Genomic DNA, 19,164 nt, shown 5'->3' with positions numbered 1-19,164 from the left:
CCAAACAGACAGTATTTTTGACTGATAGTATTTGGGGAAAAATTGGGAAGTTTAGTAGAGATAATATTCATGTTTGGTGTTGAAAAATGAGGAATATTTTGAACATGTGGAAATAAAGTATATTGTGAATGTTCTTTTGTTGTTTTTTTTTTTTAAAGATTTTATTTATTTATTTGTGAGACACAGAGAGAGGCAGAGACATAGCCAGAGGGAGAAGCAGCCTCTCTGTGGGGAACCCAATGCGGGACTTGATTGTGGAACCCCGGGATCATGCTCTGAGCCAAAGGCAGACACTCAACCACTGAGCCATCCAGGTGTTCCTGTGAATGTCCTCAAGGACAGGAGTCCTATTAATAATATGTAATCTATTTCTTCGCTGTTTTTAAAAAAAGATTTTTTCTTTCATTTTAGGGAACACATGTGTGGGGGGTAGGGGCAGAAGAAGAGGGAGAGAATCCTAAGCAGACACTCTGCTGAGCACAGAGCCCTACATGGAGGCTCACTCTCACAACCTTGAGATCTCCACCTGGGCCACAATCAAGAGTTGGATGCTCAACTGATTCAATCATGGAGGCACCCTGTTTTTGGCCTGTTTGATAACAGCATTAGTAGTCATCATAATAGCTGACATTTATTGACTGCCTATTTTATGCCAGAATGTGTTCTAAGTGCTTGCCATTTATTAACTCAATTTTCACATATTTGTTATCTTCATTTTAAAGGAAATGAGACATGAGACCCAGACAGATTAAGTAATTGCCAAAGATCACACAGTAATAAATGGAAGTAGCTTAGGTTCCAACCTCTGTAGTAAGATTCTAGGGCAAACTACAACTGACTACCAAGCTAGATGTTCTCTCTTTCTAGTTCTATTTCTTTTCTTTTTTTTTTTTTAAGTTTTTTTTTTTTTTTTTTTTTTTTAAAGAGAGAGAAGGAGAGGGACAGTGGACAGCAGACTCTGCACTGAGTGCATAGCCTGATGTAGGGTTTGATCTCAGGATTCTGAGATCATGCCCTGAGTCGAAACCAAGAGTCGGACGCTCAACTTGACTGAGCTATCTAGGCGCCCTTAAATTTTTTCTCTTTATAATCTTTTTCTGCCTTTTTCTTTCCTGCTAGATGTTGCTTTTTTTTCTTTTACAATTTTATCAAGGTTATATGTTCATATAATTTGAACAGTCAATTAGTAAATGTTATAAATGTTAGGACAAACATCAGTCCCTCCCCACTCCTCTACCCCCTGTCCCTTCCCATTAGAAGTTTCTTTAAGTTTAGTGCTTGCTACTGCAAGCAAAGTATTGGAAGGAAAGTGGTATATTTGCTGTGCTTTCCCCATCAGATCATCACTGCTTATTTTCCTTATGCTATACTTTATCTTGGGGTATAGGGTGGCTGACATCAGTGCATCTCCAGTTCTATAAGGAGATGCCAGCCATGGGTTGCAGCAGTTGCTCAGCTTTCCTGTCAAGAACTTCACCTTTTCCTCCTTAGCTTCACCTTTCTTCTAGTTCTCATTGCCTAGGTACATGTTGTCATCCTCTCTAACTTGGGATTCTGCAATAGCCTTCTTATTGGTCAGCTTGCCTTCCTCCAGTTTATTCTCTAAACTGAAGCCAGATAAAGTTTTCCAAAAGGTAAATCTGATCAGGGTATTACCTTGCAAAAAATCCTTTAGATTCCTAGTCTGGTTTACAAGGCCCTTCATGATTGTCTCTGGCTTTCTCCTTAACTTAGAACATTTTCTACCACCACTCTTTAGGTTCTGATTAAAATCAAATTACCAGTGATTCCTCAAAGGTACTGTTTTCCCCTCACACCTTTGATGATGCATGCAGAAGTAAAAGTATGAAGGTAACTGTCAAATATGCAGTCTAGCTTCATGAAGACCAACAAAGCCACATAACTAGGTTTCCTAGGAAGAACAAGAATCAGGCCATCAGAGTATAGAAAACTTTGAGAACTGAAAGGTTGTTCAGGAATGAATGCAATTCTAATAAACAGGATATCTTGTTACCCCTTTCGCCTCAGGAATTTGTCAATATGGAGCAGAGACATAGTGTTTTGTTCTTCTCCTTTATTTTTTTTTTCTGTCCTAATTTGACCTTACTCTCAACTCTCAGACTTGTCTCTGTGAGTTACATTTCTTTCCCCCAAGTAAGTTGCTGAATATTTGGTCAGTCACTGCCCCTTTTAATGTTTACTTTTGGCACAGTGTTTTCTTTAGGACATTTGTTGAACTGCTTTGTAGCCTACTGATTGGTTGCTTTGGGCCTGAGAATCATCCTTGACATGATCAAAAGGTGACAGGATGATGGGGTTAGGTTGTGGGCACAAGTACTTAAAAATGTGAAGAATTACACTGGGCTGCTTTGCTTTAGCTCAGGGCCAATAATAAGGTATTTATTTTAGTGAAGCACTGGAAGCATAATGGACTCCTTTTTCTTTTCTTTTCTTTTTCTTTTTCTTTTCTTTTCTTTTCTTTTCTTTTCTTTTCTTTTCTTTTCTTTTCTTTTCTTTTCTTTCTTTTCTTTTCTTTTCTTTTCTTTTCTTTTCTTTTCTTTCTTTTCTTTCTTTTTTTTTTTAATGGACTCCTTTTTCATATGAGAATGGTAACTGGCTGGGCGTAGAGTTCCTGGCTTGTAATATTTTGTCAAGAGAAGAATGTAGATAGATGGTGCTTTTTTTTCTTTTTTAAGATTTTATTTTTAAGATTGGTCAGTGGAGCATGTGACTCTTGATTTCAGGGTTGTAGTTTCAAGCCCTGTATTGGGTGTAGAGATTACTTAAAAAAAAAGTCTTAAATTTTTTCTTGTGTTTACCTCAATATGCTTATCTCACTGAGTTTTTTTTTTTAATTTTTATCTCTCAGCAAGCTTCGTTAGTATCTTAGTCTTTTGTTTGACCTTTTCTCTCTTGCTTCTCTGACTCCATTTTAAAAAAAATTGAGAAGGTATGAAATACTACCTAAAATCTTTTTTTTTTCCAATCCATAATTTCAAAGTGTTCCTTTACCTTTGAATGCTATGTTCTTACATTGTTTTGGAATCATTTCGTGGTTTATTTATTTATTTATTTGTCTTAAAATCTTAAATGGGGGCATCTGGGTGGCTCAGTTGGTTGTGTTCTACTCTTGATTTCAGCTCGGGTCTTTTTTTTTTTTAATTTTTATTTATTTATTATAGTCAGAGAAAGAGAGAGAGAGAGGCAGAGGGCAGAGACACAGGCAGAGGGAGAAGCAGGCTCCATGCACTGGGAGCTCGACGTGGGATTTGATCCCACGTCTCCAGGATCACGCCCTGGGCCAAAGGCAGGCGCCAAACCGCTGCGCCACCCAGGGATCCCTCAGCTCAGGTCTTGATCCCAGAGTTCTTAGATTAAGCTATGCGTTGGGCTCCATGCTGGGCTTGGAGCCTGCTTAAAATTCTGTCTCCCCCTTTATTTCTTCCTCTCCTTCTTTAAAAACAAACAGAAACAATATAAATGGTGTTTTATTTCCCTCCCACGAATAATGAGATTTTCATTCATACGTGGCTTTTGACCTCCCTCTTCCTCCCTAAAAAACAGGGTGAATGACCATTTCTTAGATGACTTTACTTCCATTTCCTCTTAGATTTTAACATAGTGTCCTTATTGCCTTAAGTTAGGTGATCCAGCAAACTCAAGGGAGCGAGGAGGGAGCCCTGGCTGCAAGGTACTCTTTTAGGGGAAATTTATCTTTGTATAGGATTTTGTTTTGTGGCAAAGATGCTATGTCAGGTTCAGCTCTACTGTGGCCACCCTGCTGCTTGTACTACACTAGGGCTGCTTTCTCCTGGAGAATTGATCTGCTTTATGTAGCTACCTTTGCTACATTGGAAAATGGCTTGCCACCGGTGCAACTAACTCTCATGTCCCAGGCTTTCCAGTACAGTTACTCTTAAGATTCTGCCAAATTAATCTCCAGGTGCTGTACCTTACCTTTTGAGAGGAGGGTCCCTCCCATCTCTTGAGTAAGAATGTTCTTCCAACTCTAAGCTCCTCTTTGGGCTTCTGTCTACAATTCTATTCAAATCCTGCTAACTTGTTAGTTCTATGTGCGTGGTATCTGTCAGAAATTCGAAAAAGCCTTAGACATATCGTACCTTTCCCTTATTTCGATTGCTAGTGCAAGCTTTCCCCCGTTTTTGTACGTCTTTGCTTATTTCATTAAGAATTTATCAGGGCCAACGAGGAGTCAGACTTGCATTTTCAGTCTGTGATCCCAAGAAGTCTTAATCTTAAGTATCTTCTACAGAGAAATTTTTTTTTTTTTTTTAACAAAGAGGGAAATCATCTTTTACTTCAGGACCAAATTTTATTTTCTCTCATAAAAATGAATAGCTTAAGAAATATGTGTAAAAAAATTAATGTGTGATATATGGGAGAATGACAATATATAATATAGTACCTAAAACATGATTATTTTAGGGAACCATTAGTAAAGACTGAATAAACATGAAAAAATATTTGCTGTCATTTTGAGAGGAAAATGATTTTTCACTGTATAGTTTTCTTAGAGTGTTCAACTTTGATAGTTACTCATAAAGGAGAGGAAAAGGAAAAGACATCTTGTTAGCTGGTCATAACAGCTGATTCAACTTTTATGGTCATTTGGCTGACAGAGGGAGGTCACAGTAGTGCAATTTTATGTCCAAGTATTTGACAAATGTAAAAGTATAATACAACAAAATATGCAAATTAATAATTGCAGGTGCATGAAATATGTACTGTGCCAGATTGAAAGCAACAGTGGGATTATATGATTCCTATCTTTTAAAATGTTAACTTTTAAATAAAAAGGAAATTGTGGTTTCTATATTTGAGAGTTGACACACTTTAATGCTAGATTCTGAGTTAGGAGGGTTGCAAATAGGGAACTCTAGTGCTGCAAGGCTTTAGAAATCGTTTCTTGAGTAGGACAGGCTTCAGCAAGGCAGGTTAGCTATTCCCTATGTCTGAGGAACCAGGTCACTGGATGCAGAGTCAGTTTGAATAGGATTATTTCCTGTAATCTCAAGGGTGCCAGTTGTAGATTTGATTCTTCAGCAAGGTCAGAGAAACTGATGAGCTGAAGTTAACAGTTTGAGGGTTAGGTGCAGTGATCTTCTCTTATTTCTCCTTTTTTTTTTTTTTATAAGGAGTCTGGGATCAAATGCTCTTCCTGTGCATTGTCTCTTTAGCCTTGACTTCCAGGGTTTCCATGTTTGCTGGAGTATTAAAGAGAATAAGTGTTCAGTCATGACTATTTCTTCACATCTTGCTTTTCTCCTTTTTAAAAATATATAATAGTGTGGAATTAGATGGTAAAAGGAATAGGAGTGTTCCTAGTTTTGTCTGTGAGAATACTACTTTTAAATTTCATAATTAGATATCAGGTTTGTTTATCAATTTTTTTTAACAATTTGAGGAAATAGTTGATAGTGTAGAGCTGTATGTTTTATTTTAAATGCATACCTAATGTTTTTCAAACTTTAAACCTTTCAGATTTCCAAATTAATACCTGTTAGTTTTTTTTTTTTTAATAAGAGAGTAATTTTTTTTTTTTTTTTTTTATGATAGTCACACAGAGAGAAAGAGAGAGAGGCAGAGACATAGGCAGAGGGAGAAGCAGGCTCCATGCACCGGGAGCCCGACGTGGGATTCGATCCCGGGTCTCCAGGATTGCGCCCTGGGCCAAAGGCAGGCGCCAAAACGCTGCGCCACCCAGGGATCCCCTACCTGTTAGTTTTAATAAGTAAACATATGAAGATATATAAAGATTTAAAAACTTTTAAAAATTCAGTAACCTCACAATTTTCCCTATCTCCTTTCCTAAGGTAACTAATAGCCCACTTGATATGTATCTTTCCATGCCTTTCTTCCAATTAATAATATACAAGTATATATACACATATATTAGATTTTTTGTTTCCTTTTAAAAATAACAGCTTTTTAAAAAAAGATTTTATTTATTTATTCATGATAGACACAGAGAGAGACAGTTTTTTTTTTTTGAGATAAGTCACACACCATACAATTCATCCACTTAAAGTGTACCATGCAGTGGTTTTTAGTATATTCAGAGTTGTGCAACCATCAGTGCAATCTGTTCTAAAATATTATCACCCCAAAAGAAATGCCTTACCCATTAGCAGTTACTCTGCTTTTTTTTCCCAACCTCCCTGGCCTTAGGCAACTGCTAATCCACTTTTTCTCTTCATAGAATTACTTTTCTGGACATTTTATATAAATGGAATTATATAATTGGTTTTTTTTTGTGGCTGGTTTCTTTCACGTAGCATAATGGTTTTGAAGTTTATTCAAGTTTTGGCTTTCTTTTCTTCCTTCCTTTTTTCTTTTCTTTTCTTTTCTTTTCTTTTCTTTTCTTTTCTTTTCTTTTCTTTTCTTTTCTTTTCTTTTCTTTCTTTCTTTCTTTCTTTCTTTCTTTCTTTTCTTTCTTTTCTTTCTTTTCTTTCTTTTCTTTCTTTTCTTTCTTTCTTTCTTTCTTCATGAGAGACCGAGAGAGAGAGAGAGAGAGGCAGAGACACAGGCATAGGGAGAAGCAGGCTCTATGCAGGGAGCCCGACATGGGACTCGATCCTGGGTCTCCAGGATCATGCCCTGGGCTGAAGGTAGCACTAAACCACAGAGCCACCAGGCTGCCCAAGTTTTATTTATTTATTTATTTTATTTTTTATTTTTTTAATTTATTTATGATAGTCACAGAGAGATAGAGAGAGGCAGAGACACAGGCAGAGGGAGAAGCAGGCTCCATGCACCGGGAGCCCGACGTGGGATTCGATCCCAGGTCTCCAGGATCGCGCCCTGGGCCAAAGGCAGGCGCCAAACCGCTGCGCCACCCAGGGATCCCCCTGCCCAAGTTTTAGCTTTCATCAATGCTTTTATTCTTTTTATGACTGAATAAGATTCCATTGTTTCCAATGGAATTTTGTTACCTATTCATCTGTTAATAGATGTTTGGATTGTTTCTACTTTTGAGTTATTATGAATAATACTGCTAAGAACATTCATACAATTTTTGTGTAGGCATATTTTTTTGGCATTTTTTTAATTGAAGTAATACCCTTATACCATTAACTATTTTAAATTATAGTTCAGTGGCATTTAGTATATATAAAATGTTGTACAATCACCACCTTTCTTGAGTTTTCAAACTTTTTCATCATCCTAGAAAAACACTCCATAATCATTAAGTAATCAGTCCCTCTTCCTCCATCTTCTGGTAACCACTAATCTGCTTTCTGTCTTTCTGGATTTTCTAATTTTGGATATATTGTATCATGTAAAAGGGATTATACAGTATGTAGTCCTTTGTGACTGGCTTTTTTCACTTAACATATTTTCAAAATATTTTCATATTTTATCCATGTTGTACCATTTATCAGTATTTTATTTATTTATTTGAGTTAGAGAAACCACAAGTGAGAAAAGGGGCAGAGGCAGAGGGAGAGGGAGAAGCAGACTCCCTGCTGAGCAGGGAGCCCAGTGTAGGGCTGTTTGGATCCCAGGACCCTAAGATCATTACCTGAGCCGAAGGCAGATGCCCAGCTGGCTGAGCTACACAGGTACCCCTCAGTGGTTTAATAATATTCTGTATGGATATATCACTTTTTATTTATCCATTTATTAGTTCATGGACATTTGGGTTGGTACTATGAATATTGCTTGACATTATGAATAATACTACTATAAACATTTGTATACATGTTCTGGTTTGGGCATATGTTTTCATTTTTCTTAGATGTATACCTGAGAGTGGAATTGTTCCTAGGAGCCAAGTGGTAGCTCTGTCACATTTTGAGGAACTGTGAACTGATTTAGTTAAAAAAATTTTTTTTTCTGTGAACTGTTTTTTTTTTTTTTAAAGATTTATTTATTTATTCATGAGAGACAGAGGCAGAGACATAGGCAGAGGGAGAAATGTGGGACTTGATCCCAGGACCCTGGGACCACGACCTGCGCCAAAGGCAGACGTTCAACCAATAGGCCACCCAGGTGCCACTCTGTGAACTGTTTTTTTTTACAGTGCCTGTACTATTGTACATTTTCAACCAGCAGTGAATGTGGATTCCAATTTTTCCACATCCAAGCCAACAGTTAGTTATCAGGGTATTTTTTTATTTTACCCATCCCAGTGGGTGTGAAATGGTATCTCATTTGTGAATACTAATTTTGATTTACATTTTTCTTTTGTTTTTATAAACATTTCTCTAATGACTAATGATGGTATGCATCTTTCCATGTGTTTATTGGTCATTTGTATATCTTCTTTGGAGAAGTATCTTCAAATCCTTTGCACATTTTTTAATATTTTGTTTAAACAATTTATTATTATTATTTTTTAAAGATTTTATCCATTTATTCATGAGAGACACAGAGAGAGAGAGGCAGAGACATAGGCAGAGAAAGAAGCAAGCTCCATGCAGGGAGCCTGGTGTGGGGCTTGATCTCGGGGTCTCCGGGATCACGCCCTGGGTGGAAGGCAGGTGTTAAATTGCTGAGCCACCCAGGCATTCCTTTAAAAAAAAAAAAAAAAGATTTTATCCATTTATTCATGAGAGACACACACAGAGAGAGGCAGAGACATAGGGGAGAAGCAGGCTCCATGCGGGGAGCCCAGTATATATTTTATTTATTTATTCATGAGAGACAGAGAGAGAGGCAGAGACATAGGCAGATGCAGAACTTGATGCTGAACGCTGGGATCATGCCCTGAGCCAAAGGAAGACGCTCAACTGCTGAGCCACTCAGGTGTCCCCCTTTGTACATTTTTAAATCAGGTTATTTCTTTTTATTAAGTTGTAGGTGTTCTTTATATATTCTAGATACAAAAACCCTTACATATGCTGTACAAATATTTTCTCCTATTCTCTGGTTATATTTTCACTTTCTTAATTGTGTCCTTTGACATGAAAAGTAAAGTGTGAAGTTAAATTTATTTTTCTTTTGTTGCATGTGCTTTAAGTCTTTTATATAGGAAACTACTGTCTAACCTAAGGTCACAAATATTTATGTTTTCTATGAGTTTTCATAATTTGAGCTTTTACAATTAGGCCTTTGATCTATTTTGAGTTATTTTTTATATATGATATGAGGTTTTGGTTTGCTTTTACAAAACAGAATCACAAAAAAAAAAAAAAACAACAGAATCACATGAAATGTATTAATATTTTTACTTGATAATACATCCTGGCTATCTCTTCTGGTCAAGTATATCTTTATGTATTTTTAAACATCTGAATAATTTCTTAATTTATAAGCTTCCCTTTCTAGAGTAATGAATGATACCTATGAGTCTACCTGTAGTCACCCTTGCCTGCTGAGTATTGATCCAAACTCTGTTCAAAGCCAAACTTTAAACCAGTTGCTTTCAGGCTTTTAATGTATCTATTTTGGGATCAACTAAAACATCGTTATTTGTAGAGTTAAATACTACTGGGGAGGCACAATCTAAGACATATTTGCCCTTTTATAGAAACCATTCATACTAGTTAGACTATCACTCTGATTGTTTCAAGGGAATATTTTTGTTGCTTTGTTTTACATAATTAACAAGTGCAAACTTTACTGAGATGATATGGGGATTAGAGTCATTTGACAAGGATTTTAAAACTGCCATCATAACACTGCTTCATTTAATAATTACAAATGCACTTGAAATAAATGAATAGCTAGAAAATCTCAGGAAAGAAATAGGAGGTCTATAGATGAACATAGTGGAATTTTAGAACTGAAAAATACATAACCAAAATTAACTCAGTGGATGAGCCCAGTGGGAGAGTGGAGAAAGCAAAGATGCAGTGAACTTGAAGATAGGATAATAGAAATTGTTCTGTTTAAATAAGAGAAAATAGACTGACAAAGAAAATGAAGAGAACCTGTTCGGAAAATATCTGATATTCATGTCATCAGAATTTCAGGAGAGGAAAAACAGTATGAGAATGAAAAAGTATTCAAAAAAATAATGGTTGAAATCTTTTCAAGTTTGGCAAAAAGCAAAAAAGCATACATCTACAGATTTAAGAAGCTGAAAAAACTGTAAACATGATAAACCTAAAGAAATCCACACCAGGACACATCATAATTAAACTTCAGTAAATTAAAGATGAAGAAAAATATTGAAAGCAGCAGGAGAGAAATATATCTATAGAGTAAAAAACAATTTTTTAAAAGATTTTATTTATTCATGAGAGACACACAAAGAGAGGCAGAGACATAGGTAGAGGGAGAAGCAGGCTTCCTGCGAGGAGCCCCATGTGGAACTCGATCCTAGGGACCCTGGATCACGCCCTCAGCCAAAGGCTCAACCATTGAGCTACCCAGGTGTCCCTGGGGTAAAAACAATTTAAATGATAATGGATTTCTCATTAGAGACCTTGGAGACCAGAAGGAAGTGGCACAAAATTTTTCAAGTGCAGAAAGAAAAAGACAGTTAACTCAAAATTCCATATCCAGAGAAAGTATCTTTGAAGAATGAAGATGTTCTTAGATGAAGAAGATTCTTGAAACAGTAAGGAAATGATAAAAGAAGAAATCTTGGGACATTAGAAGAAAGAACAATGGAAAGAAAAAAAATATGGGTAAATATAATATACTTCTTGAGTTTCTAAATTATGTTCAGCAATTGAAATATTGTCCTATGTGGTTTTCCTCTTTGTAGTGGAAATATTTAAGATGATTATATTACAAGTGGAGAAATAGTAAGGTGACATAAAGGCAACATAACAACTTCTATACTTCACTTGAACTGGTGAAATGTTGATGATATTAGACTGTGATGTTACATCTGTAGAATGTAATACTAAGAGGAACCACTAAAAAAATCTGTACTAAAGTGATACATTAAAATACACTATAAATAAATCAAAATGGAGTTCCAAAAAAATGTTTAAATAACCCACAGGAAGGCAGGAAAAAGAAAATAGGAAAAAAAAAAAAAAACAAACTGAGAAAAAACAAAACAAAAAATGACAGACTTAAGCCCTAACAGTTTAAGAATTACATTAAATGTAAATGATCTAAGTACATAAGAGTTTGGCATAGTGGATATAAAAATATAACTTTATATTGACATAATAGCTTGGATGGACCTTGAGGGCATTATGCTGATTAGAAAAAGGCACTCAGGATGCCTGGGTGGTTCAGCGGTTTAGTGCCTGCCTTCCGCCCAGGGCGTGGGCTTCCTGAATGGAGCCTGCTTCTCCCTCTGCCTATGTCTCTGCCTCTCTCTCTCTCTCTCTCTTTGTGTCTCTCACGAATAAATAAACAAAATCTTAAAAAAAAAAAAAAGAAAGAAAGAAAAAGGCACTCTTAAAAGGCCACTTTCTATATGAATCTATTTGTATAATGTTCTTAGAAATGACAAAATTATGCAGATGGGGAACAGATAAGTGGTTGCCAGGAGTTAGAGATGATGAAGGAGGGGGTAAGCATGACTATAAAGCAGTATATGAAGGATATCTTGTGATGGAATATTTATAGATCTTTATTGCAATGGTAGTTATGTGGATCTACATATGTAATACCATAGAACAACATATATGTTGTTTAACATTAACATAAATTAACATTATGTTAATTTCCTGGTTTTCATATTGTACTCATTATGTAAGCTTATATAGGGTTTCCGTAAGATTTAACTCTTAGGAGGAACTGGGTGCAGGGGTACGCTGGACCCCTCTATTATTGTTGCAACTCTGTAAATTTATAATTATCTCAAAATAAAAAGTTAATACTATAGTAAGCATTATATTCAATGCTGAAACATTAAAAACAATCATTTTGTACACACAGGCATATACATACACTGAAATATCAGTCATAAAAAAGGATGAGATCTTGCCATTTGCAACATCATGGATAGATCTAAAGGGTATATGAAAGAAAGACAAATACCATATGATTTTACTTATAAGTGGAATCTAAAAAATAAATGAATAAAAAGCAGAAACAGACCCATAAATGCAGAGCACAAACTGATGGTTGCTAGTTGGTGGGTGGGGGGAGATGGGCAAAATGAGTGAAGAGGAGTGGATGGGAGATAGAGACTTCCATTTATGGAATAAATGAATAAATTATAGGGATGAAAGATATAGCATAAGGAATATGATCAATGGAATTGTAATAGCATTGTATGGTGACAGATGGTAGCTACACTTGTGAACATATGGACTTGTTGAATCACTGTTGTATACCTGAAACTAATGTAACTGTGCGACTATACTTCAATAAAAAATTTAAATTCAGGGAGTTAATATTTTAAAATTTCCCACTTAATTCATGAATGCCAACTTCTATTACTTACATTGAGTAGTTTTTTGGGAGTCCTAACCTATGCCATAAGATCAGAAAAATAATGAAAAGATTGTAGGTTTGAAAAGAGAGAAAAAAATGGTAGATGATATGATTTTCTATATAGAAAACTAGAGAATCTAGGCCTAAAAATGAAAGAGTATAACAGGATTAATGAATTTAAGATAATTTTCAAAAGTTAGGCTGCATTTCTATGAAGTACAAATACCATTGCCAATAACAACAAAAAAAGTGCTGTTGTGAAATATAGCAAAAGATGTATGGGGCCAAAATAAGTTAATTTCGTAGGAAATTGAAAACCAAGACATTAAAGAAGGGTTAAATAAATAGACATGCTGTTTTCAAGTGTAAGAAACCTAAATTTTTTTTTTCCTGTGCCATCCTCCAGCGGAAACCTAAATATTTTTAAAATGTAATTTCCTCATTTGATTTAGAGATGTTAAATGTAGTTTTGATCAATCTTAACACTGATTTTGGGAACTTGCCATTTTATTCCAAAATTTATAAAGGTTTAGTTATCATCTGAAAACCTGTTTATGTAATAGCGACATTAAAAATTAATTGGAAAAAAATAATTAATTGGGAGGGAAGCCTGGGTGGCTCAGTGGTTGAGCGCTGCCTTTGGCTCAGGGCTTGATCCCGGGGTCCCAGGATTGAGTTGCACATCGGGCTCCCTGCATGGAGCATGCTTCTCCCTCTGCCTGTGTCTCTGCCTCTCTCTGTGTCTCTCATGAATAAATAAATCTTTAAAAAAATTAATGGGGAAAATCTTATGATCATATCAACACACACACACACACACACACACACACACACACACACACACAAAGAGTAAGCCAAATACTAAAGAAGTAGGCAGGAGTCTCTCACCGTATCAAGATTTTAAAAATAAAAGAAGTGGGCAGCCCGGTGGGTCAGCTGTTAAGCACCGCCTTCAGCCCAGGGTGTGATCCTGTAGACCCCGGATCGAGTCCCACATCAGGCTCCCTGCATGGAGCCTGCTTCTCCCTCTGCCTGTGTCTGTGCGTCTCTCTCTCTGGGTCTCTCATGAATAAATAAATAAAGTCTTAAAAAAAAATAAATAAATAAAAGTATATGTGACAAATATGCACATATATTATGACAAAGTAAAAAATAGAAAGGAAGTCAAATTTAATATAGTATTCTAAGATTTAAAATAATGATACCTGAAGCAGTCTTTGTTACTCTCTGGTATAAGTATCCAAATTCCAGAATAAATCATTAAAACTAGGTAAATAAGACTTCTGAGGATTTTATTTTTCAGGTAACATCAGTGCAGTTTGACTTTTCAAGTGAATTTCTGTGCGGTTCTTTTTACTAAAACCTGATGCATGTCATGAAAACATTTTAATTTATAAAAATAGGAGTTAATTTAAAAATGGGAACTGAAATGAATGCTTTTTTACATTTCAGTGTCCTTTCACATCAATTCTTTTATTTCCTCCTCCCCCCATTTACACGGAAACTCAATAGATAAAAACCTTGGTTTTCCAGAACAGACATAATATTTGCCTTCTATTTAAAACACCCAAGGGCTAAGATAATTACTTTTTTTCTTTTGGTCTAAGGGCCCACTAATGAAGTATCAGAACCAAGTCTAGAATCAAGACCTGGTTCCTTGTCCTGTGCTTCTCCCAAATAACTGCAATGCTTTTGTAGCATTAGCTGCTGCTATTTTTGCTTCATTTCTGTAGGATTAATGTAATATCTCAAGAATTATCATTGAAATGTTGGGAAACACTCAGATTTTAAGCACTGTATCTTCATGACAAAAACTTAAAAAAACATAGATTTTGATTTTTCTCAAGGGCCTATGTTTATTATTACTAGGGCTAGAGTAGACCCTGGATTAGCAATGATTCCATCCAACTCCAAAGAGATACTTGCAAATATCATTGGGCAAACACCATGTAATTAGCTTGTTTTAATAGAGCAAATAAACATAAGATTAATCAATAAAAGTAAACTTCTGCAGATTTAAACAGAAAAATCTAGGGAGAGCAACAACATTGGTAACTTTAGGAAAAAGGAATTTTATTAGCAGATGATTTTAAACTGCATGGATTTCTCCTTGATATGCACACTGTTTTGTAGATTGTGCATTTTTCTGGAGAGCAGATCTGTAGCTTTTGTTAAATTATCAAAGGAGTCTGACTTTTAAAAGGTTAAGGATTTACAGTAATACAGGATGGGAGGAAAGGCATGTTGGCACAGTTTCAGGAAGGAGCAAGTGATAATAGAGAAGGACTGGGCATAGGAAGAACTGAAAAGTGAACAAAATGTATCTATTTCATTTCTGGACTTTCTGGTTATCCTCTTGTGCTTTCTTTCCAAAGGAGATTTAGAACAATTTCTTTTTTTTACATTTATTTATAAATAGGAAAAGCTCTGATTTAAGATACTATAATTCCTTTGTTTTAGCCCTGTGTCTAACTAGCCCCAAATACCTGTACCCAAACTCTTGGACATTTTGTGGGGGTAGTGGACTTTGCCTTTCATTGGAAGGTTGGGAAACGCTCAGATTTTAGGTGCTGTTATCTTCATGACAAACATGTAGAAAAACATGCTCCTCTATGATTCTTTCCATGGCTTTTTAATGCTGTTTCTTATGTTTCTTTTCTCAAGAAAATGTTTTCGTAATCACAGAAACTCTCTGAGCTTAACTTTTCTAATCTATAAAATGGAGATAAAAAGGAAAATTGGCATAAGCTCCCAACACCTATTAACAGGAAGGGTTCATGGCAGTACTCTAAAACCACTAGAAACATACTGTTGTCCTTTAGAACTCTACTGTCTTAGACATTCATGCCTTTCCATTGGAATACCAACTTCTCTGCAGTTTTCTCTAACCAACCCTGCATTTTAGTTTCACTCCCTCAAAATTGAAGTTGGGACCATGTGATTACTGCATCTAAGTCTGCTGCCTTTGGCTTCTGTAGTGGGTTTTAGATCCTGCCTCCCATCTCTCTTAGGATTCCTTCAGAAGAGGAAGAGTGCTTTGATACTAACGAGCCCAAAAGACAAATAGCTAGCTATCCATTTAATTCAGTTCTTAGGCAGCTTCTTTCTTGCTTAACCCTGTTTTAATTTGTAATTCCCTAATGATATATGATGTTGAACATCTTTTTATGGGGTTACTTGCTATCTGTATATCTTCTTGGGGTGAAGTATCTGTTAGTGTATTATGCCCATTTTAAAATCAGGTAGTGTATTTTCTTACTGTTGAATTTTAGGAGTTCTTTGGGTACTTTGGAGAACAGTTCTATATGAGATGTGTCTTTTGCAAATACCTTTTCCCAGTATGTGGCTTATCTTCTCGTTCTTTTGATATGACCTTTCAGAGAACAATTTTTAATTTACTGAAGTCCAGCTTATCAGCTACTTTCATGAATTGTGCCTTGGTGTTGTGTCTGAAAAGTCCTAATCATATCCAAGGTCTTCTGAATTTTCTCCTGTGTTATCTTCTAGACATTTGTTATCTTCATGATTTTGTGTTTTACATCTAGGTCTATGATCCCTTTTGAGTTAATTTTTGTGAAGGTCTCTTGGTTCTTCTTTTTCCCCCCATGTACATGTCCAATAGTTATAGCACCATTTGTTGAAAAAGCTGTTGTTGCTTCATCATATTGCCTCTGCTCCTTCATCGAACATTAGTTGACTGGGGCGCCTTGCTGACTCAGTTAGTGGAGCATGTGTCTCTTGGGGTTGTACGTTTGAGACCCACATTGGATGCAGAGGTTGCTTAAAAATAAAATCTTAAAAAAAATTTGGTTGACTATATTTATGTGGGTCTATTTCTGGCTCTCTGTTCCATTGATCTATTTGTTCTTTCGCTAAAATCATACTGTTTTGATTCCTATTAGCTTTATAATAAGTCTTGAAAGTTGGGTAGTATTGAATCTCAGTATCGAGTTGGCTATTGTGGATCTTTTGTTTTTCCATATAAACTTTACAATCAGTTTGTTCATATCCACAAGATAACTTTCTGGGATTTTTTTTTTTAAAGAAAGGGACTTTTTACTGTATTTTGAAAATAGCCAATGAATGCAGGAATGAGTGACATTTTAAAGGTTAGCAGACTATGATTGTCAGAATTCTGTTTAATTACATAGTTACAGTTCATCACATGATAATACAAATATAAGGAAATCATAGTGCTAACAATATTGAATAACTCATGGGTAAAAACCATCAATTTAGATGTTCAAAATTTCAATCCTGCAAAATTGTGGTGTAAAGTAGTATTTTTGAACTGCTTTTTTTTTTTTTTTTAAGATTTTATTTATTAATTCATGAGAGACACAGAGAGAGAGAGGCAGAGACATACAGGCAGAGGGAGAAGCAGGCTCCATGCACGGAACCCAACATGGGACTCCATCCCTGGTCCCCAGGATCACGCCCTGGGGGCAAAGGCCGTGCTAAACCTCTGAGCCACCCGGGCTGCCCCTTGAACTGTTTGTTTCAAGTGATGGAGGAAATTTTAATATTAACTTGCTGTGATTTTGATTAGGATTGTATTTGAGTCTCTAGGTCAAGTTGGAAAGAATGGACATCTTGATGATATTGAGTCTTTCTGTCCATGAGCATGGGTTATTTCTCTAATCACTTCTTTGATATCTTTCATCAGAGTTTTGTAGTTTTCCTCATCTAGATTTTGTATTTATTTTGTTAGATTTATACCTAAGTATTAAAAAATTTTTTTTTGGTGCTAATGTAAATGATAAGTGTGGTTAAATTTTTTTTTTTTTTAAGTAAGCTCTAGGGATCCCTGGGTGGCGCAGCGGTTTGGCGCCTGCCTTTGGCCCAGGGCGCGATCCTGGAGACCCGGGATCGAATCCCACGTCGGGCTCCCGGTGCATGGAGCCTGCTTCTCCCTCTGCCTGTGTCTCTGCCTCTCTCTCTATCTCTCTGTGACTATCATAAATAAATAAAAATAAAAAAAAAATTATAAAAAAAAAAAAGTAAGCTCTACACCCCATGTGGGGCTTGAACTCATGACCCTGAGATGTTGATATGCTCTACCAACTAAGCCAGCCAGGTACCCTTGTTTTGCACAGTTTTAAATGTGGGTTTTTGATTTTTTTTAATACGGAGTTGTGAGATTTTTTTTCTTACAATTTTATCAGTCTGATCATACTGACCATACAAATATTTCCTCCTAAACTTGCTTTCTTTTTAAAAAGATTTTATTTAGAGAGAGAGGCAGAGACATAGGCAGAGGGAGAAGTAGGCTCCCAGCAGGGAGCCTGATGGGGGACTTGATCTCTGGACCTGGGATCACACCTTGAGCCAAAGGCAGATGCTCAACCACTGAGCCACCCAGGCGCCCCAACTATTTTCTTTTTTAAGGTTTTACTCATTTACTTGAGAGAGAGAGAGAGAGAGAATGCATGTATGAGCGGGGGGAAGAGGGAGAAAGACAATCTCAAGCAGACTCCATGTGTATTGTGGAGCTGGATGTGGGGCTTGATGCCCTGACCCTGAGATCACAACCTGAGCTGAAATCAAAAGTTGGAAGCTTAACCAGTTGAGCCACCCAGACACCCCATACTTGCCTTTTTAACAGTTCCTTGAATACACGTTTTAAATTCTGTCTGGTCTATCCATTTTTTTTTAAAGTTCATGATTTTTGTATTCAATTTAAGAAATATTTGCCTAGCCCAAGATCGCTAAGATTTTCTGTTTTCTTTTAGATATTTTATAGTTTCAGTCTATTTAGTTCTATTCATGAATCATTTCAAGTTTTGCATTTGGTATGAAGTATAAGGATAATATATAGATTATATTTATATATTTCATATATATTTCAATTTTGTTGATCTGTGTCTATTTTTATGCCAATGCCACACTGTCTTGATTACTGTAGTTTTACAGTAAGTCTTAGATTAAATGAAATCATTAAAAAATACTTAGGAAGAGGAATTGATGTGAGACTACAAGGGGCAGTCCAGTGGGAAACATACTTTGATTCAAAATAGATTTTAGCATTAAGTGTTCCCTGAAAGTGGAGAGAGTCTTGTAAAAATGTACTGAATTACCCATCTCATGGATGTATTGGGCAGGGCTTGGATGTCAGCTAAGGTGGAGCTTTGAACTGTAATGTAGCACAAGGAGAGTGGCAGGTCTGTACTCTTAAGTATTCTTTTTAGGCATTGTCTTGGGATTTTCTTTTCTCCCCCCACCCCTGCACACTTAGTCCTAATCTTCATTGATGGGAAAATATTTGGTGTTTACTGGAATTTAGCAGTTCTCCTGCATCTTTGTGGTCTTTGACCTTTTCTAGAAGCTGGCATGCTACAATCCTAGTGTGGGATTCTTTCTTTTGCAATTCTTCACTGATGTTTTGTAAATAGCTCTTTGTGGTCATTTGGATAGGAGCTTCTCTTGTTATCTTATTATTCCTAGAAGAAATTACTTCTCATCCTTGTTTAAGACCTATTATCTAAATCTGGACTATTGAACTCTTCTTTTGGCATAAATGAAATGGAGGGAGTTTTTATGATGGGCTTTTTTTTTTTTTTTAATTTATTCATGAAAGACACAGAGAAAGAGTCAGAGACATAGGCAGAGGGAGAAGCAAGCTCTCTGCGGGGAGCCTGATACGGAACTCAATCCTAGGACCCCAGGATCACAACCTGAGCCAAAGGCAGCCACTCACCCACTGAGCCACCCAGGTGCCCTTCTATCATGGGCTTTAAATGAAAAACATATATAACTTAAACCTTAGATATGTGACATGAAACTGTTTGCTGGCCATAGGAGTAATTTAATTTCCTCTACCTCTTTGTCAAGAGGCTATAGGAGATTTCTGCA

The 19,164-nt window shown here is 36.2% G+C and overlaps 1 protein-coding gene across 6 annotated transcripts in view; it reads left to right on the top strand.

Annotated features, from left to right (window-relative positions):
• The window catches only part of UNC13B (unc-13 homolog B), a 231,920-nt gene that overhangs the window by 36,118 nt on the left and 176,638 nt on the right, over positions 1-19,164 (top strand). The gene's annotated exons all lie outside the window — the stretch shown is intronic.

Source organism: Vulpes lagopus, chromosome 7, assembly GCF_018345385.1.
Source record: "Vulpes lagopus strain Blue_001 chromosome 7, ASM1834538v1, whole genome shotgun sequence".
NCBI classification, from domain to species: Eukaryota; Metazoa; Chordata; class Mammalia; order Carnivora; family Canidae; genus Vulpes; species Vulpes lagopus.
Note: the sequence above shows the minus strand (reverse complement) of the source record. Positions and strands in the feature narration are given on the sequence as shown.